This window comes from Lissotriton vulgaris, chromosome 12 (assembly GCF_964263255.1).
Source record: "Lissotriton vulgaris chromosome 12, aLisVul1.2, whole genome shotgun sequence".
Classification (NCBI taxonomy): domain Eukaryota; kingdom Metazoa; phylum Chordata; class Amphibia; order Caudata; family Salamandridae; genus Lissotriton; species Lissotriton vulgaris.
In genome coordinates, this window is record NC_141700.1 from 192,925,209 (window position 1) to 192,946,994 (window position 21,786).

The window sequence follows — 21,786 nt, forward strand, 5'->3', positions numbered from 1 at the left end:
ATACGGTCTTTCTAATGCATATTCTAAAGTGAATACAGATACATTTCCTATTACTTAGGTTACATCGGCTAACTTTACGCTACAAGTGCTACTTCATGTTACAACTTCTACGTTTATTCGATATGCTTGTAAATATGGTACAGATATATTTTTCATTCAAATTGCGCTCTCTCAACCTCAATTGCAGAAACACACCCATCCTCCTAAGAAAATAGTGGAATCAAATAAGGAAACATATCTGAAGCAGCATCATTTTTGCTCCTTCCTTCTATGTTTGGCTAGGCCCCATATATACTTACATTTGTCCTTATGTACTCGTGTGACACAATACTACTAATGTGATATAGTGTACTGAAGATATAGAAGTACATTTATTGTGTGGTTTGACATATATGTGTGTACAAGTTAACATTTTTACTTTTCAGAACTATCTGGATTGCTGATATTAGATGTTCTATAGATTTTCATTGTAAGGTCGTGTGATAAAAGGCATTTAATGCAGTTCATTCTCCAGGGATTAATGAGAAGGAATCACATGTGTGTTTAATTGTTTCTTTATGCACTGTGACCAGTTGTTTTTACCTAAAAATTAAATGTATGAGTTACTGTGCCTCATATTAGAGTACTACAGCAAACAAATGATGGACGGAATGCTGAAAATGCAAACATTCTCCCCCAGTAAATAGATCTGGGTTAAATCCATCGTTCTTTTGTTCACTACGCCACCCCAGTTTGGACCCAGCCAAATGCAAATCAGTCTTGACCCTGTGCCTCATGGGAACAGTCCAGACCAAAAGGCCAGGCCAGGTCCTCCCTGGACCGGAAACAAGCATCCTGGGATCTGTTTCAGGGTATGTCAACCTTCTTTAGCCAGGTTAGCTTGAATCCGGTGGCACAGTGAGCAAGAGACCCACATCTGGGCATACCCATCCCACTTAGGGCGAAAAGTGTTACAGCAAACAAATTATGAACGGAATGCTGACAATGCAAACCTTCTCCCTCAGTCAAAAGATCTGTGTTAAATCCATTCTTCTTTTGCCCACTACGCCACCCCAGTTTGGATCCAGCCATATGCAAATCAGTCTTGACCTTGTGACTCATGGAAACAGTCCACAACAAAAGGTCCTAGGATGCTTGTTTCCTGTCCAGGGAAGACATAGTTTGGTAGTTCGGGCTGGACTGTTCCCATAAGGCACAGGGTCAGACTGATTTGCATATGGCCATGTCCAAACTGGGGTGGTGGAGTGAGCTAAAGAATTATGATGGAATGAACCCAGATCAGTTAACTGGGGGTGTGTGTTTGATTTGCACAAACACTCTGTCCATCATCCCCTTTGGTATCGCACATATAACAGTACTGCACGATATAGGTTGATTCATTGTTACAGATTTTATATGCATTACACTTCTTCGATTATTTGTAGATTGTAGAATTAAGATGTTTTAAAGATAAATGTTAAGTTAGCGTCATTGTGAGCCTTAAGCTTGCAGTCAAGACAGTTAACCTTTACTAGAAAGTTGTTTTTCTGCATATTTTCTCTTCTGCAGCTGCAGACCAAATGCATTGGTAACTTAGTGAAAAGCACATTGTATTTCAGAGATAGAGAGGAGAGGAAGAGCTTGCAAGGTCACATGATATTAATAAAGAACAAAGGGATTGTTACCACTTAGAACTACCAGACATAGAGACGAACCAAGGAATCATTGGAAACTGAGACTGGAATATGAGAGTAGTGTTTAAGGCATCAAGTTTACTTCTGGGAACTGGGAAACTTATTCTAATGTGTATGAGGTCTTGAATGTACGTTGGTCATTTTTTTAAATTAATGAACTCACTCTGGGTTTAGTCAGATTCTCTTTAGACTTGGAGAGGTACAGACCTCTCTTGACATCTCGGATTGAGTGTCTACGTGCTATAAATGATTCTTTAATTTAGAACTTCTACTGAGGTTCTGATGTTGGCACCTTTCAATCTACCTTGATTCCATAGGGTTTCCCTTGTCTCTAGGTCAGTGTAGGCTTTAGTAGATGCTGCAAATCTTTTCCTTGTATGGGAAGAAGGTTTGAAACCATTTGACAAGTCATCAAATCCGTTTCCTTATTTTTTGTATCAACGCTACTAATATCCTCATATGCTCTTTGCTGTTGAGGACCAATATTGTAAGATGCTTTGTTCTCTTTTTGGTTATTTTATATTTTTATGCTATGTTCCTAAGATTGGTTTACATTATTCTGGCTTTGAGTTTCTATTAAAATATTTAATGTCAAGTTACTGTCTCAGACTTTTATTACATGTTCCTAATGATCACACTATAATTTGAGATTTAAATTGTTGTTAACCCCCTTTTTCTCAGGCTACTACAAAGGTCTATTGACCAGAGTTGAATTGGAAGAAACTGTCCAGAGTTTTCTCACATTCCATTGGAAGACAAACAGCTGCATCACATCAAAGTATTTGGAGGGTCATTTCATTCCCTACCCTAATACCAGTCACATTTTGTGGAGTAATTATGGGCCCATAATTTGCTATAGGTAGGGGGCAGTAATTTGAGGGGGTTTAAAAACCATGCTATTATAAGATTTTCAGACCTTTGTATGGAAGATAACTGTTGGGAATCGGGTAACTAGATGTACAAGCATGAGGTCTGTGTCAGTAATAGATCCACAATTTCCCCTTACTGGGAACCAAGCACCCCATTATAGTGTTAGACTCTCTAAGGCAGAGGTCTTCAAACTTTTGTAGGTAGAGCCCCCGCGGCTGAAGTTTTTTTAGATGTTCGGGCCCCCCCACCACCTGACAGAAATAGGACGAGCTGAAAGGCAAGAGAGTTTTGATAGCAGTTTCTCCCAAAGTGAGGGTTGAGTAGTGTGCTTGTGTGGCTACAGAATGAGGTACAGGGTGAACAGCGCAAGTGCATTGTGAGTGCAGAGTGATCACAGTGAGTGGAGGGTAAGTAGGTGAATGGTGTGAGAACAAGGTGATCAGTAGGAGAGCAGGGTGAGCGGGTGAATGGTGTGAGTGCATGGTGATCAGTGTGAGCACATTGTGATTGCTGTGAGTGCAGAGTGATCACTGTGAGTGGAGGGTAAGTGGGTGAATAATGTGAGTGCATCGGGATCAGCGTGAGTGCTGGGTGAGAGTGAAGGGTGAGAATGAGGAGTGAGTGGTCTGAATGCAGGGTGCATTCCCAGACACTTAAAGTAACTCAGCATGTTATTGACGTCAGCATAGGGTTTCAAATGTGTTAAACTATTGCTATTAGGGCAGTAACCAGGGATCAGGGTGGAGGAAATAAATAATGTGCTGATCCCTCAACAAACTTCCAGTCTTATAACTAGGGTTGCCAGCTCATTATTTTGATGTCACAGATAGTATAAAAATAAGCAGTTACCTAAAGCTGTATTTTCATCACTTGTCTGAGCATTCTTTGAACAGCAAATATAAATAGAAAGAACTTTTAATTGTTTTCTAGAGCTGCATGAATGATCCATGACTGATAATAAAAGGGAACAAAGATAGGAAAATCACATTACAAATGAATCAACAAAAAGAAGGGGGGACCGGGAGCTCATTAACATTACAAATGAATACATACTTCTTATTTATAACCATATTTAGCAATTTGCAAGCTGTTTAAACAACACATGGCTGGCTGGCATTTGTCGTGCATGCCTGTGTAATTTCAAAAGAAACTTTCAGGTACGTTTTAAGGATTTTGGGGCCTGTGGGCCAAATGTATTTTTGAGGCCCCTGTTCAGACCAGCTTTGATTTTATGATCCAGTCTCAGCTCTTTCATGCCTTTTTGGTCAAATACTAAATGTGTGTACATTGGATATTCAGGGATAGTGATGTGTGTTTTCAGTATGTAACACAACAGCAGTTCACTAATATTACTGCAAATAATCTGTCACACCCTACTATTTCTCATATGTTCTGCATTGATCTAAAATATACTTTTTATATGGATGTCGCATGACGCATAAATCAATCAATCAATCATAGGCATTTATAGAGCGCTCTACTTACCCGGAGGGTCTCAAGGCGCTAGGGGGGGGGGGTGCAGCTGCTACCCGAACAGCCAGGTCTTGAGCTTCTTCCTGAAGGCGAGGCGGTCTTGGGTCAGGCGCAGGTCGGTCGGGAGGGAGTTCCAGGTCCTGGCGGCCAGGTAGGAGAAGGACCTTCCTCCTGTTGTCGTTCTTCGGATGCGGGGGACGGCGGCGAGGGCGTGACTGGCTGATCGGAGGTGTCGTTTGGGAGCGTAGAAGTTGATGCGGTTGTTGAGGTAGCTCGGGCCTTGGTCGTGAAGAGCTTTGTGTGCGTGGGTAAGGAGACGGAAGGTGATTCTCTTGTTGACCGGGAGCCAGTGCAGGTCTTTTAGGTGTCCGTAGATGTGGCTGTGTCGTGGGATGTCGAGGATGAGTCTGGCTGAGGCGTTCTGGATCCGTTGGAGTCTCTTCTGGAGCTTGGCGGTGGTTCCGGCGTAGAGGGCGTTGCCGTAGTCCAGTCGGCTGGTGACGAGTGCCTGGGTGACAGTCTTCCTGGTCTCGGTGGGGATCCACCGGAAGATCTTGCGTAGCATGCGCAGGGTGTTGAAGCATGACGAGGAGACGGCCTTGACTTGCTTGGTCATGGAGAGGGAGGAGTCCAGGATGAAGCCCAGGTTGCGTGGGTGGTCTGTCGGTTTGGGTGCGGTGCCCAGGGCGGGGGGCCACCAGGAGTCGTCCCAGGCGGAGGGCGAGGATCCCAGGATGAGGACTTCCGTCTTGTCCGAGTTCAGCTTCAGGCGGCTGGTCGACATCCACTCGGCTACCTCTTTCATTCCTTCGTGAAGGTTGGCTCTGGCGGCGGCGGGGTTGTTGGTCAGGGAGAGGATCAGCTGGGTATCGTCGGCGTAGGAGATGATGTTGAGGTTGTGTTGGCGTGCGATGGCCGCGAGGGGGCTCATGTAGACGTTGAAGAGGGTTGGGCTCAGCGAGGATCCTTGAGGGACGCCGCAGATGACTTCGGTGGCCTCTGACTTGAACGGTGGTAGACAGACTCTCTGTGTTCTTCCGTCGAGGAAGGAGATGATCCATTCCAGCGCCTTCTCCTGGATTCCGACGTTGCTGAGGCGCTGCACTAGGGTGTGGTGGCAGACGGTGTCGAAGTCCGCGGAGCGGTCTAGTAGGATGAGGGCCGCTGTTTCTCCGTTGTCCATCAGGGTTCGGATGTCATCGGTGGCAGCGATGAGGGCGGTCTCGGTGCTGTGGTTGGCTCGGAAGCCAGACTGTGAGGGGTCGAGGGATCCGTTCGTCTCGAGGAAGGCGGCCAGCTGCTTGTTGACGGTCTTCTCGATGACTTTGGCTGCGAACGGGAGCAGCGAGATTGGGCGGTAATTCTTGAGTTTGGTGGGGTCCGCTGTTGGTTTCTTGAGTAGAGCGCTGAGTTCGGCATGCTTCCAGCTCTCAGGGAAGGTGGCGGTGGTGAAGGAGGTGTTGATGATGTCCCGCAGGTGGGGTGCGATGACGGCGTCGGCCTTGTTGAAGACGTGGTGAGGGCAGGGGTCGGTCGGAGATCCGGAGTGGACGGAGTTCATCATGTGGACTGTTTCTTCGGTGCAGATCGGAGTCCAGGCGCGGAGGGTGGTGGTGGGGGGCGGTGGTTCGGTCGAGTTGGACGTGGCGTTCGTTGGTTGGGTGTTGAAGCTGTTGTGTATGTCCGCGATCTTGTTGTGGAAGTAGGAGGCGAGGGAGTTGCAGAGTTCTTGCGATGGGGTGATGTCGTTGTTTCCGGCGTTGGGGTTGGGGTTGGAGAGCTCTTTCACGATGTTGAAGAGTTCCTTGCTGTTTTTGTTCGTTGTTATCCAACCGGTCCTTCAATGCAGTTTTCTTGGTGTCGTGGATCAGTTGGTGATGCTTCCGGGTGGCAAGCTTGAGGGTGGTCATGTTGTCCGGTGTTGGCTCCCTTCTCCAGGCTTTCTCGAGGGCTCGGCAGTTCTTCTTGGAGCTCTTGAGTTCGTCGGTGAACCACGGGGCCTTCTTGCTGCCGGGTCTGCTGGGCGGGGTCCTCAGTGGGGCGAGTTCGTCCGCGCAGTTGCTGATCCACTTCGTGAGGTTGTCGGCGGCCTGGCTGGGGTTCGCTGAGCTGGCGGGAGGGTGCTGGCTCAGGGAAGCGGCGAGCTGGTCGGCTGTGATCTTGGTCCAGCTTCTGCGGGCGACCTGTTGCTGGTGGTGGTGGGTCGTCGTTCTTCTGAAGGTGAAGTGGACGCAGCTGTGGTCCGTCCAGTGGAGTCCTGTGGCGTGGCTGAAGGCGATGTCTTTGCTGGATGAGAAGACGCGTCGAGTGTGTGTCCGGCGAGGTGGGTGGGGGTGGTCACCAGTTGCTTCAGTCCGAGGTTGGCGAGGTTGTCGATCTTTTGTCTGCAAAATGCCTGTAATAGACTTTAACACATTAAAATGAATGATTGAAAGACGCTATTTACAACATTGTGTTTAAAAATGAATCAAGGTCATGAGGCAAGACTCTGTAGAACAGAGCTGGCTCTTTCACCCCCCCCCTTTGAAAGGCTGCGGCCCTGGGCCAGAGCCCACTTTGCCCCAACCTTAAGCTTCTCTGGAAACGTTGTCTCTGCTCTGAGAATAGCTAACTCTCCCAGGAGGGGGTTAATTCACAGAGCCGACAGCTTCATTTGCAGTGTGAGGCAATGGGTCTCTTCTGCTAAAACCGAAAGCCTGTCTGTTTGTTTTTGTTTTAGCAGAGGAGACTCCTTGCCTCCCACTGCAGCTGAAGCCGTCAGCTCTGTAATTAACCCCTTCCTGGGACAGTTAACAAGACAAAAGTAGAGGCACCTAGTGCCTCATCGATCTCCCCTCCCTCCCCCTTCCACACACGGAGTCCTCCAAGAAGACTTGCAGGGAACAAAGGTCAGATTGGCGTGGAGTGCGCGCCCCCCCTGGGACTGGGGTGATGCAGTGAGCTAAATAACGGTGATGGATCAAGCCCTGATCTCTTGACTGGGTAAGAGTGGTCTGCTTAATTCAGACACTCTGTTCATCACCACCCCCTTTTTTGAATCGTTTTTGACCACCATAAGTGTGGCAGGGTATACTCAGACATGAGTCCCTTGCTCACTGCACCACCAGGATTCAAGCAAGCCGGGCCGACGACGGCTGAAATGCCAGAAACCCGTCCCCGGAAGATTGTCTCCTTTCCGGTGAAGAATTAGCTTGGTAGTTTGGTCTGCCCTGTTCCCATGAGGCACTGGGTCAGACTAATTTGCATATAGCCAGGTTCTGAACTGGGGTGATGCAGTGAGCTAAATAACGGTGATGGATCAAGCCCTGATCTCTTGACTGGGTAAGAGTGGTCTGCTTAATTCAGACACTCTGTTCATCACCACCCCCTTTTTTGAATCGTTTTTGGCCACCATAAGTGTGGCAGGGTATACGCAGACATGAGTCCCTTGCTCACTGCACCACCAGGATTCAAGCAATCCGGGCCGACGACGGCTGAAATGCCAGACACCAGTCCCCGGAAGCTTGTCTCCTTTCCGGTGAAGAATTGGCTTGGTAGTTTGGTCTGCCCTGTTCCCATGAGGCACTGGGTCAGACTAATTTGCATATAGCCAGGTTCTGAACTGGGGTGATGCAGTGAGCTAAATAACGGTGATGGATCAAGCCCTGATCTCTTGACTGGGTAAGAGTGGTCTGCTTAATTCAGACACTCTGTTCATCACCACCCTCTTTTTTGAATCCCCCCTGGGATGGTGTCGCGCCCCACAGATTGAAGAACACTGCTCTAAGGGCAGTGAAGTCGAGCATCCATGGCCTACTCAGGGGAAGTGTAGTGAGCTAGTAATCACCATTCGGTGGTACTCAATAATTAGACTCTTTAAATGATTGTCCAGTCAGTGCTTTTTCATTAAAAAAAGTAAAAGTACCTTTATTACACAGAGCCAGTTTGAAAATACCTTGGATGAAATGATGAAATCAAAGTTGACTGCTACTAGGTCATGTCATCCAAAGTTACAGTACCCTAATTACAACCTATACTTGATAAACATCAAAATAGGTGGGATATTATTTTAAATAAGGCAAGCTTACTGGCTTTGGTAAGGGGTCACCACATACAAGAACATGAAACCACATATTAAAACACCCTCATTGTGTGTATAAATGCAAAAATCAAACAAAGCCATGTACAAAAGTAATTAATAATGTTAATAAGGCTTATTAAACTTGATCAGTAATCACTGTCAACATAATATCAATAAAGCATTTTAAAATGAATATGACAACAGCTATTTATATACTTTCAGACCGCGTACAACATAACCATATAAACAACACGTAGGAAGCACCATTTTCAAGCCACTTAAAATAGAACCTTAGAAAGAGCCCATAGAGAGCTCTGCCTCCCAGCTGTAGAGCAAAAGCTCCAGCCTTTGAAATGATTTTTAGAAAAATGATGAAACATCTCCAAGTTCATGGATTTTAAGTACCGGGTGACATCGGGTTAGTGACTTTAATTTTAAGCAAGGGAGGGCTGTGCTGCTACTGCAACCCAAAGCATCTTTTTATGCTCAATTGCGGAGCCCCAACTATGCAGGGGACACCCTGAGAGCCACAACCAGTGCTTTTTTGAGCCCCCAGGGCATTATCGGGCACTCCCACCAGGAGCTATGCTTATATAATTTGCTACTTTTTAAATGCTCCCTGGCATGTGCACTGTGCAGCTTTTTCATCCGAGGTACCAGATCCCACGCGTGACACACCACAAGCTCAGTGGAAGCAGTGGGGACCATGAAGAGACTGTTATGCCTTGTAGGAGGATGCCCCGGAAACACCACGGAGTTGAAGCTCTGTCCACAACTCCCCCACACCGGTTCACTCTACACCAATGAGGTATATATATACCGGTGATAAGAGATGATGCCAATGTAGGGAAAGCAGGGAAACAAAACAAGGAAAGATTGGGGGAGACACAGGAATCTTAATCCAGGATGCGCAGAGAACTGGTTAGCACTCCCTATGGCCTCAGGACCTTCTCCTATAAATAAAGAACAATGATTAGTAGAGGGTCTAGTATATCTGAGACTATGAATATTTATTGACAAGGATACTTAGTACCTGGAAGCTATACACAGGGCATCTACCTGTACCTGACTTCGCTTCTGTTGTCTTCACAGAAAGTGGATAGAAAGATGCAGAGGAAAGATTGCTCCTATAAGGTAGGGATATTAGATTAACTCTCCTGGTATAATGGAAACCAATCTATATATCATGAGCAATATATAAAGGTACCTAATGCTTAGTGTGCCGTGAGAAGAATGTCTCCCTGTTTCTCCACAAGAAGTACCACACGTCTGTTATTGGTGATTCCCTAAAACATAAGCGATATAATAAGTATCACCATAGACTGATAATGCAGATATAGACCCCTAGGTAACTGGCCGTACCTGTTTTGTCTCTTTAAATAAGGCGTAGAAGATTTTCTGGAGCTTACATCTGGAGCACAATCTGTATTGCTCCTGCCAAGAAACTATAAAAACTACCCCTGCTTCTAAGGCCAAATCAAACAAACCCCGTAATGAGGTGTAACAAATAACCCAAAACAAAACTCCAACACCAAGCAAGTGCTGGAAGTCAACTTCACTCGAGTTAACAACTAAACATGAAAGCACCTGTACTTATCTGAGTAGAAAGGTGCACGCTAATCAAAGGACCGAGGTGGAACCGTAGACCTCTCCCGACGATGCTCGGACGCCACCACTAACCCGGAAGCGATGTGCGAAACCCGGAAGGAACGCAAAGCGTCGTACTGTAACAAAGAAAGGACTTTATAGGATATTCACACATGCGCTAGTCCTTGCGCATGCGCTTTCCAGATTCTAGCGGCTTTCGCCAACTAAGTGATTGCCAACCACGACTGTCTCGGATCGGCAGGCATGACAGTACGCCCCAGCTAAACTGCCCCCAACAGGTTTGGGTTTTCCAGGATGACGTCTATGAAACAAACGCACTAACCTAGGTGCATGAATTTGACTTGCAGGCTCCCAACTGCGTTCCTCAATGCCATACCCTTTCCAATGTATGAGGTACTGCAGTCTACCTCTGCTCCTACGGGAGTCCACAATACTTTCTACCTCATATTCTTCTTCTGAATCCACAATAACAGGAGGTGGACCCAATGGCAAACGTGTACCTGGCACAACTGGCTTAAGAAGCGAGACATGGAAAACGGGGTGGATTCTCATGGACACAGGGAGATCTAGCTTCATGGCAACTGGGTTGATGACTTTAGAGATAAGGAAAGGGCAATATATTTAGGCTGAAATTTACAAGCCCCTCTCAATGCTATGTATTTAGATGACAGCCATACCTTATCTCCTGCCCTATACACAGGTTCTGGTGTTCTATGCGCATCTGCCCCTTTCTTATATTGTGTCTTGGCTTTGTCCAAATTATCAGACACTGCATTGTGCACAGTTTGTAGATGTTGCACCAAAGCGGATACTGAGGGAGTGTTGCAGGTGATGGAAAGGGGTATAGGCAATACTCTAGGATGAAACCCTTGAGACCCATAGAAAGGAGTGAATAACGTGGAGAAGTGGTGACTGTTGTTATATGTCAACTCAGCTAACCATATGACTTCGTCCCTTTCCTTCTGAGACTGGAGATATTGGCATCTAATCAGCTGTTCCAGGCTTTGATTAACCCGCTCTGTTTGTCCATCCGTTTGGGGGTGGTGACTGGATGACAAACGTACTTCCACTTGTAATAACCCACATAATTGCCTCCAAAAACGTGAAAAAATTTGGGAACCTCTGTCAGTGATCAAAACAAAGGGTATGCCATGCAACCGAACAATGTGCCTTAAAAATACTTGGGCAAGCTTCATTGCAGAAGGTAAACCAGGCAAAGGAATGAAGTATGCGGTCTTAGTGAATAGGTCTACTACTACTAATACTGTAGTGTTCCCTGTACTTGAGTGAGGTAATTCCACAATAAAATCCATAGACATTGTGTGCAACGGACCTGGAGGGGTCGGAATAGGATTTAACAGACCTACTGGTTTAGTGTGAGAAGCTTTACCCTGTGCACACAGATGGCATGTATTCACATATTCTTGTATATCCCTTGAAATACTGGGCCACCAACAATAACGTTTCACCATTTCTAACGTTCTCTTGCATCCTGGATGTCCTGCTAAGCCCTGTGTATGGCACCATTGTAAAACTTCTTGCCTCAATGGCACTGTGGGGATATATAGACCTCCTTGTACGTAACCTAACCCATCTTTCCATTGGGTTTCCTGATCTTTCAGGTACTCCATAGTTTGGGGGGTTTGCTGTGCATCATGCACCTCTTTCATAAACCTTTCTTCCTTACTGACAGCCCCGATGATTCTCTTGGTGTCTACAATAGGAGGTGGTACCTCTGCTGAAGGTAAGGAATCGAACCCTAACCGTGAAAGAGCATCAGCCTTCCCATTTTTCTTCCCGGATCGGAAATGTATCTCAAAATCATACCCACTGAAAAACTGAGTCCATCTGAGCTGCCTCATAGAAAGGGGTCTAGTTGTCTTAAGGTATTGGAGATTTCTATGATCAGTGATGATGGTAACCGTGTATCTAGTGACTAACAGATAAGGTCTCCACTCTTCCAGTACCTTCTTTATTGCGAGCAAATCCCTTTCCCCTGCAGCATAGTTCACTTCGGGAGCGGTCAGTTTGTGAGAATAAAACGCTACTGGATGTAATTCTCCTGTTTCCGGATGGACTTGTGATAATACTCCTCCTACCGCAACCTGTGAAGCATCCACTTCTACCACAAACGGACTACCCTGATCAGGATGTCTCAAAACAGGAGCACTAGTGAAGGCTGTCTTCAGTTTTTGAAATGCTACATCCGCTTCGGATGTCCATACAAAGGGAATTCCTTTTCGTAGGAGTCTGGTAATGGGTGTCACTATGTCTGAAAATTGGTTAATGAAGCGCCTATAAAAATTGGCAAAGCCAATGAACTGTTGCACTTCCTTAACTGAGGTAGGTGCAGGCCATTGCACCACAGCTTGTACCTTATGAGGATCCATTTCCAATCCATTAGATGAAATGATATACCCTAGAAAGGCTATTTATGATCTATGGAAAAAACATTTATCCAATTTGCAAAACAGGAAATTGTCCCTTAATCTTTGTAGGACAGTCTGTACATGAAGTATATGTTCCTGCAGTGTACTGGAATATATCAATAAATCATCTATGTAAGCGATGACATATTGATCCAAAATGTCTCTCAGAATATCGTTAATGAAATATTGAAAAGCAGAGGGGGCGTTGCACAAGCCAAACGGCATCACTAAATATTCAAAAAGACCATATTTCGTGCAAAAAGCCGTCTTCCACTCACCTCCCTCCTTTACCCTTACTAGGTGATAAGCACCTCTTAGATCTAATTTTGTAAAGAAGTTGGCAGTCTTTACCTGATCCAATAAAGAGGAGATGAGAGTGAGCGGATAGCGGTTTTTAATGGTAACAGCATTGAGGGAGCGATAATCAATACAACACCGCAAACCCCCTTCCCTTTTCGGTATAAAAAAAAGGGCTGAGGATGCAGGAGATCTAGACACCCTTATGAAACCTAAGTCCAGCATCTTATCGAGATATTCTCGCAGGTACACATTCTCCTTTTCGGTTAACGCATAAACCCTACTAGTGGGAATACGAGCACCAGCCTGCAAATCAATTCTACAGTCATATACCTGATGCGGGGGTAAACATGTGGCTTCCTTGGCATCAAAAATCGACAGAAAAGGAAGATAGACTTCTGGCAAGGAAGTGTCTGGTTCGTCTATTTGCAATTCTGTATGTGTGGTAGCGCTACAACCTTTATGAACCAGATTCTGTTCGACATGCAAAGAGTGAACCTCTTTCACCTCCCCCTGTTCTGTTTGTGACTCAGAATGATTGATATGGTCCTAACAAATTTCGGGATCAAATCCAATACTGCCCTTTTTCCAATCGATCGAGGGGTTGTGGGCTCTTAACCATGGTAAGCCTAAAACTATAGGGAATTGTGGTGACAAAATGAGGTCAAACAACAAGCTCTCTGTGTGGATATCCATTAATGTCACTAGGATGGTATCAGAAGTTTGAGTAATAGGCCCTGATTTCAGAGTACTACCATCTATAGTACAGACTTCTTCTATGATGTCTTTTTGTGCTATAGGAATATCATGTTGTTGAGCCAATCCTTTAGCCATGAAATTACCGGAGGCTCCGGAATCTATCATAATAGGTATTCGTGTTTGAGAATGTTGCCACTGTAATAAAGAAGGCACAAAGAAGTGACTCTGAACGAAAGAGTTTGAGGAGACTATAGATCCTGAATGACCCAATGCCTCAGTCTCTTTTGGCTTCGGGTCTTCTAGTTTTCCGACCTTTTGCTTTGTCTTGGCTTGATAGGGCACTCTCTTATAAAATGGCCGGCCTTGCCACAATATAAACATAGTTTAAGATCTCGTCTTCTTTGTCTTTCCGCTTCAATGATTGGACCTCTCACACTCCCTATTTGCATAGGTTCTACTCCTTCTGAGGGCGGCACTGTACTAGACTCGAACTCTGTCTTTCTTTCTCTATAGAAAGTTTTGCTATATTCATATCTCGTCTTTTCTTTTCTACGTTCTCCCAGTCTATGATCTAATTTGACCACTAAATCAATCAACTCAGGACAGGAATCTGGAGGATACACCACATGAGCCAAAGCATCCTTTAGTTCATCACGTAGCCCTTTATAGAATAAGGCACTACGTTTTTCCTGTGGCCAACTGGCTTCCGCAACTAGACGATTAAATGTCGCTATATAAGTAGGTAGATCCCTAGTTCCTTATTTCAACAGTAGTAACTCCGTATAAGCCGCATGGGTGAATGTATGTTTGTCGAACAATTTACGCAGTTCGCCCTTGAATCTATCGTAATCCAATAATAATGGATCATCTCGTTCAATCAATGGTATTGCCCAATTGGAAGCTGAACCTCCCAAATAAGAAATCATGAAAGCCACCTTCGCTTGGTCTGTAGGAAAACAAGTGGGCTTGCACATGAAGTGTAATTGACATTGGCTGATAAAGGCCGCACATCTTGTAGGATCTCCTGTGAAACGTTCTGAGGGTGCAAGTGGTAAAGGGGGAGCAGGGGTAACGACCTGTATAACTGGTGTCGGAGAGCCCGAGGCGGCCCCCGAACCATCCCTATCGATCCTATCTAATCTGGTGGCTAAGGCCTGGGTTTCTAACTGTAGATTTCCCATCATATTAGCTAAGTCAGCTAGTGTCACCTCCATGGTGTTTGGGCGGCAAATATGTGTTCAGGCTTTGCGTTCTGTTATGCCTTGTAGGAGGATGCCTCGGAAACACCACGGAGTTGAAGCTCTGTCCACAACTCCCCCACACCGGTTCACTCTACACCAATGAGGTATATATATACTGGTGATAAGAGATGATGCCAATGTAGGGAAAGCAGGGAAACAAAACAAGGAAAGATTGGGGGAGACACAGGAATCTTAATCTAGGATGCGCAGAGAACTGGTTAGCACTCCCTATGGCCTCAGGACCTTCTCCTATAAATAAAGAACAATGATTAGTAGAGGGTCTAGTATATCTGAGACTATGGATATTTATTGACAAGGATACTTAGTACCTGGAAGCTATACACAGGGCATCTACCTGTACCTGACTTCGCTTCTGTTGTCTTCACAGAAAGTGGATAGAAAGATGCAGAGAAAAGATTGCTCCTATAATGTAGGGATATTAGATTAACTCTCCTGGTATAATGGAACCAATCTATATATCATGAGCAATATATAAAGGTACCTAATGCTTAGTGTGCCGTGAGAAGAATGTCTCCCTGTTTCTCCACAAGAAGTACCACACGTCTGTTATTGGTGATTCCCTAAAACATAAGCGATATAATAAGTATCACCATAGACTGATAATGCAGATATAGACCCTTAGGTAACTGGCCGTACCTGTTTTGTCTCTTTAAATAAGGCATAGAAGAAATCCTGGAGCTTACATGCACAATCTGTATTGCTCCTGCCAAGAAACTATAAAAACTACCCCTGCTTCTAAGGCCAAATCAAACAAACCCTGTAATGAGGTGTAACAAATAACCCAAAACAAAAAACTCCAACACCAAGCAAGTGCTGGAAGTCAACTTCACTCGAGTTAACAACTAAAGATGAAAACACCTGTACTTATCTGAGTAGAAAGGTGCACGCTAATCAAAGGACCGAGGTGGAACCGTAGACCTCTCCCGACGATGCTCGGACGCCACCACTAACCCGGAAGCGATGCGCGAAAACCGGAAGGAACGCAAAGCGTCGTACTGTAACAAAGAAAGGACTTTATAGGATATTCACGCATGCGCTAGTCCTTGCGCATGCTCTCTCCAGATTCTACCGGCTTTCGCCAACCAAGTGATTGCCAACCACGACTGTCTCGGATCGGCAGGCATGAAAGAGACCCACAAGGCCCCTCCTACCCCAGACAGTTCCCTCATGCTCTGTCTCCTCCTTCAGCATGTGCAGAAGCCAGCCTAACTACCTCTCCCACTCCTGCTCCAGTCTGCTTGTGTTCTCTCCATCCCCTAGATACGGGCAAGGGGCCAGAGTAGGGTGCTCTCAGCCCTGTCCTGTGCTGTGAGTCCCTGGGTTGGGGTCCCAGATTATCTTCTTGACCCTTGCCTGGCCACTTTTGTTCATGTCAGCCCGGGGACAATTAAAGATGCTGCAGTAACAATTAAAGTGTCACTGCAGACAAAACAGTAAATCAAACTGAATTTACCTATGAGTGCCCACTAACATTATAAGGCCTGTTCCAGGTCAGTATCAAACCCTGTAAAATCCCCTCTATGTCAAGCTACCACTGACCGCAGTTACTCGGCTGCACACAATGGTAGTCTCACATACACAGCCCACACATGTGTGCAAACACATGTAAATGTGTGTGCATGTGTAGCCAGCCAAGTGCCCCTACCCTCCCTGCATTGCAGTGGCTTTATCTTAAAAGGCAGATACTGGTGGTAAACACAGGCAGTCCATTTGCCATGTGATTATTGTGGATGAGACACATGCATGGGCACCACCCATTTTTCAACAATAACACATATATAGTGAACAAGTGACCTATCCAGTATGCACACATTCAGCATGTTATCTCTTTAGTTAATGATTTGCACCGGGCTTTATATGGAAAAAAAATGTTGGTTAATGTGGCACTTAGGACCTGAGTTATTCCTGAGTAGCAATAACTTTTTGAGCACAGAGAGAAGTTTGTGATCAAACCAGAATATGGGGCATATATACAAGCCCCTATCACCACAGGAGTGTCACTTTTATTTTACGCTCCAGTGGTGTTGCACCATTTTCAATATTTACAAGGTGACCCTAAGGCACTTACTGTGGCATAAAGCCTCCTAGTAAATATGCCCCTTTCCAACGCAACACCCACTGCTTTTTGACGCGGCCCCAGATTTACAAGGATGTGTAAATCTGTTGCAGCACCAAAAACTAACGCCTCGCAAGACCAGGCATTAGAATGGTGCACAATGAGAAATACTTTTATTTCTCATCATTTTTGCTTTTTTTATGTGTGCTCTATTCTGCAGCACATATAGAAAGGGCAAAACGCCATTAATGATTGTTTATGTGCAGGAAGGTGTCCCTTTCTGCACATAAACAATCATTAAATAATTATGATTAGCTACTTCTATGTGTCTAGCAGAATGCAGCACAGATAGAAGTAACAAATCACTATTATGGATTGTTAATGTGCAGGAAGGGAAAACTTCATGCACATAAACAAGCATTCCCTGCAACGCAGGCACCCTTGCACTATGTTGCAAGGAGAGCCTGCAATCGCACTAGGCGGCTTATTGTAGCTCCAGTGCTAAGGAAAATACAGGGGTGTGCCGTATTGTAGTAAATACGGCAATTCCCTGTATGTTGAAAATGTAAGAGTGCAGCACTGCCAAATTTGGTATTGCTTCATTCCCTGACATTTTGTACTAAATATGCCCCTTAGTGTCGGGAATAGAACAAAGACCTGAGGATGTAAAATAAGTAACAATATCTAAGTACTTTCAAACTAGACATACCATTCTACATCCTTCTAAGAACCAATATGAATAAAAATAACCTCAAACAGTACATTCAAAGTGATATCACACAAACATTGATACCTGAAGACATCACACTGATGAACCATACCATTTTAAAGGCAGTATTCCCTACTATGCGAAGGGCGGGATGGATGCTCCAGAAAGTAAATAAAGCTCTTATAACACCAATGAGTGCTGTGCTATTTCACATGTTCAAGTGAATGTAATTGAGTCCCTTGCCCTTATTACACATAAGGTGGCAGTTGTTGATTAAACTGTGTGTAACTTTAAAATCAGCTGCTTTGAAAATTGTTCTGCTGTTTGACATAACAAACATGTGATTTGGTAAAATGACTATTTGTCTTACATTTTCTTTAAAGTGGTCATTTGTAAACAAAAAGAACAGACATTCGTCCTTGATGAATGTGAAACAATGGCAACAAAAAAGCAAAGACAATTAGGTCTGTTTTCAAGTAAAATTATTTGACAATTAAAGTAATAATTTATCATATCTTAAATATTTGTCTGATATTTAAAGTTGATGGCCAGCCTAACTTAGTAACAAAATAAACATTCACAATAATGCTTGATTAGGAAACTGAATTATTATTTGGGGCAGGTAACTACCCATGTCAAAGAATAATCACAGCCCTTGCTATGGTTTACCCTCAAAGTCACTAAATGAATCTAAGCTCAACATCTTGGAAGCTATGGCACAGACCAGACAGGCTTAAATTAGACCAATACTTAAACAATGTATTCTGTACCAAAACAGTGATACAGTTGAAATGCAAAACTATAAATATCCTAATTTGACGAAATGTAATACAAAATGACACCAGATTGACACAAACAAAATAAAGGGAAGCAAAGATATATATTTTCAAAGATTTAATTAGGAATAGCTCCAAAAAGCATAAAGTGCCAATGATAATCAATAGTCATGTTAGATTGAGATCGAGATGCAATTTGACACTGACAGCAATAGATCATGGGTCAATACACCAACATGGTTCATCCTGGCCAAAGACTTAGGGTCCATTTAGAGTTTATCAGAGAGGGTACTTTGTTGCAATGGTGATGCAATACCCTCTCTGCAAAACTGAAAGTCCGCCCGCCTCTATTAGAACCAGGCAGATCTTCATTATGTCAGCAGTGGAATCTACTCCATCTGTGCTGCTGACATAAACCTCTGGTGGCCCAATGGATTAAGGGCCATTGAATTTTTGGCTGAGTGTCTCCCCACCCGAATTAAAAGGGGCAAGCACATATCCAGTTTTCAATGTCATCACTGCAAGGTAAAACTGGGCAGTAAGAGGCAGTAAAATTGTGAAATTCTCTTTCGTCTTGGTTGTTTAAACTGTAAGTTTGCCATATGGCTCAGTCATTTTAAAATTCATTAGCAGGAACCAACACCATATTGGAAGTTCCTGTCAATGCAAGAGATGACAACTAAGCAGAAGGCATGTCAAAAATGTGGCACATGGGGACTCCATTAGGGTGACAGTGTCTGTTACTCAATCACTCTGATGGAGTAAAACCCCATCTGCCAAAGTCAACATTAGGTCCTTAGTCTTCAAGTCACAATCCACCACAGGAATATATCTCTAAAGACCCCCCTGCATCCCTGTAGAGGTATTTTGAGTCTCACAGGGTGTCAGGCAGAGGCAAAAATGTATGGTCCAGTTCTATTTTCCATGGTCAGCTGAGCAGTTGCAGAAAAAGGCTCTTGTAGCTTGTTGTGTCCCTGTAGCTTTAACGGGAGGTCAGCCTTATGACCCTTGGTGTCTACATCTTCATCCATGGTACTAGAGAGAGAGCAGGTCAAGTTTTCTGGGCTCTTCTCGGTCTCACAATTTCTTCCTGATCTTCCACAGTCCAGGAGTGATCTGAAGTGGTTGTGTGCAGGTGCTACATTAATGCCTGGAGCTAGTGGGTAGGAATGACTCTTTGGAACACCTTACCCAATGGTGTGAAAGTGTGGGGGTCAACACTGCACATTTGTAAGATGGTGGAAGTCTTCAGACACAGTTTTAACAGCAACCAGACAGTGAATGCACAAGATTTGTTTTGGAATCCTGCTTCATCTCCTCTTGTGTGCACTCCCATTGTTATATGGAAAAGCCCAGAGATAGAAGTCTGGTGGTAGAAAGCAAGTGCTTCAGCAATCAGATAGTGGATACATAAGAATTGATTTTGCACCCTCTTTTCAATCATTTCAAATGTGTTCCCGTTGTCATATATCAAATGCCCTGATCTTGTCTAGCAGGATTTGACACTCCAGCAGGATTTAACACTGTAATGTAGAAAAGAAGTCCATTGTGACTGATGTCTGCCTAGGCGGGGGACAAGGGAAAGGCCTTGTTCAAGTGTCACCTTAAATATACATATTTGAAGTTAAAAATGCTCCTGGAGCAACAAGGCCTCCTGAAAAGGGAAAATAAACATGTTCCCACACACAGGCCTTTGCTCTCCACACTGCAAGCAGTTTATGCACCTCTTCAAATGCTAATTGCTGTTGAGCAGAAGTGGGAGAGCAAATGCAAAGTTCACCTCCCGGGACTTCAAGCAGTTAAAAGGTAAGTTTCTAAAAGTTACTTTTCCTTAATAGCAATTAAAAACTGATTTCACCATGGATTTTAATTAACTAGTAAAAATAGTTGTTTAAATATTGTTCTAGCACGTCCCATTACTGACACACATTATTAGGATTTTTAATCTGTACTCTGATTTTCTACATAGGATAGCTAAGCCTCTCACAGTGAAAAATTACTTTTGGGTGCTAGTCACTGTAAGGATGTGTGAGAAATGTTGATTGACTGGGGTGTGAGACCTTGCTAAGCAACAGTCACAGTCCTTTGTAGGGTGAGCTACAAAAAGTCACCAAGTTTTCCTATGCTTAACCCTAGGTAGCATGGCACAAAAATCAGTCAGGCTTAACTTAGAAGCAATGTGTATAGTATTTAGCAGCATACAAACAGTAATAAAATGAACCAGAATAATGACGTTTTTGTAAATCTAGTGCCTAAAAGATGAAAGCTACAACTGCAGACAACTGGTCCCCATGAGAACCGGGTCCAAGTTGAAAAATATGGCTGACTACAATGGAGAAGATTTCAAATGCAGCAGGTGATTGGGTCTGGCCAGTGCTTACCTTCACACTTAGTGGAAATTCCGAGAAAATGTTTCTGAGAAGTTAAAGTTTAATAGGGCAAAGGACAAGGCGGTGTCCAAGGAAGGAGTGTCGTCAATGGATGGCCTTGGGTCGATGCTGTGGTGAAGATTTCTACTTTTGACCTTAATCGCTGAAATAGAATTTGAAAATCTCCAACAGGATGAGACGAGGGCTATAACCGAAGACAAATCTACAAGGTCGGATTCCGCTTAGGCGAAGGACCGATGTGTCTTCAGTCTTGCTTTTTGGCCATCTGGTCACCTTTAACATCCAACAGGATGAGACGAGGGCTATAACCGAAGACAAATCTACAAGGTCGGATTCCGCTTAGGCGAAGGACCGATGTGTCTTCAGTCTTGCTTTTTGGCCATCTGGTCACCTTTAACATCAAAACTAACTGGTGGGACACCTCTAAGGAGTGTCCCACCCCTTAGAGGCCACTCAGGATTGGTACAAGTGTGTGGTCAAGATGGTGGGCACCTTTTATGTTCCCATGGATCTGAACAGAAGGCCAGCAAACTAGCCCTTGGAGTCATTTCTGACAGTCCTGGATGAAGGAACACATGCAGAACTTAACAGCAGGGATGGCCTCTGAGGGTCAAGGAAGGCTCCAGGTGGCACAGCTGTCCTTCAAGGTACGGGGTACAAAAGGGGGTGGTGATGGACGGAGCATCTGAATCAAGCAAGCACTCACACCCAGTCAAAAGATCTAGGTTTAATCCATCACCGTTCTTTAGCCCACTTTGCCACCCCAGTTCAGATATGGCTATATGCAAATCAGTCTGACCCTGTGCCTCATGGGAACAGTCCAGCCCGAACTGCCAAGCCATGTCTTCCTTGGACCGGAAACAAGCTTCCAAGGACCAGTTTCTGGCATTCCAGCCGTCTTCAGCCCGGCTTGCTTGAATCCAGTGGCAAAGTGAGCAAGGGACTCACGTCTGAGCATACCCTGCCACACTTATGGCGGCCAAAAAGCGGTACAAAAGGGGGTGGTGATGGACGGAGCATCTGAATCAATCAAACACTCAGACCCAGTCAACGGATCTGGGTTTAATCCATCACCATTCTTTAGCTCACTCAGCCACCCCAGTTCAGACATGGCCATATGTAAATCAGTCTGACCCTGTGCCTCATGGGAACAGTCCACCCCGAACTGCCAAGCCATGTCTTTCCTGGACCGGAAACAAGCATCCTGGGACCGGTTTCGGATTCATAATCCTCATCAGCCAGGCTATCTTGAATCCAGTGGCCAAGTGAGCAAGGAAATCACGTATGAGCATACCCAGCCAACTTAGGGCGAACAAAGCGATACAAAAGGGGATGATGGACGGAGCGTTTGAGCAAATCAAACACTCACCCCCAGTCAACTGATCTGGGTTTAATCCATCACCATTCTTTAGCTCACTCAGCCACCCCTGTTCAGACATGGCCATATGGAAATCAGTCTGACCCTGTGCCTCATGGGAACAGTC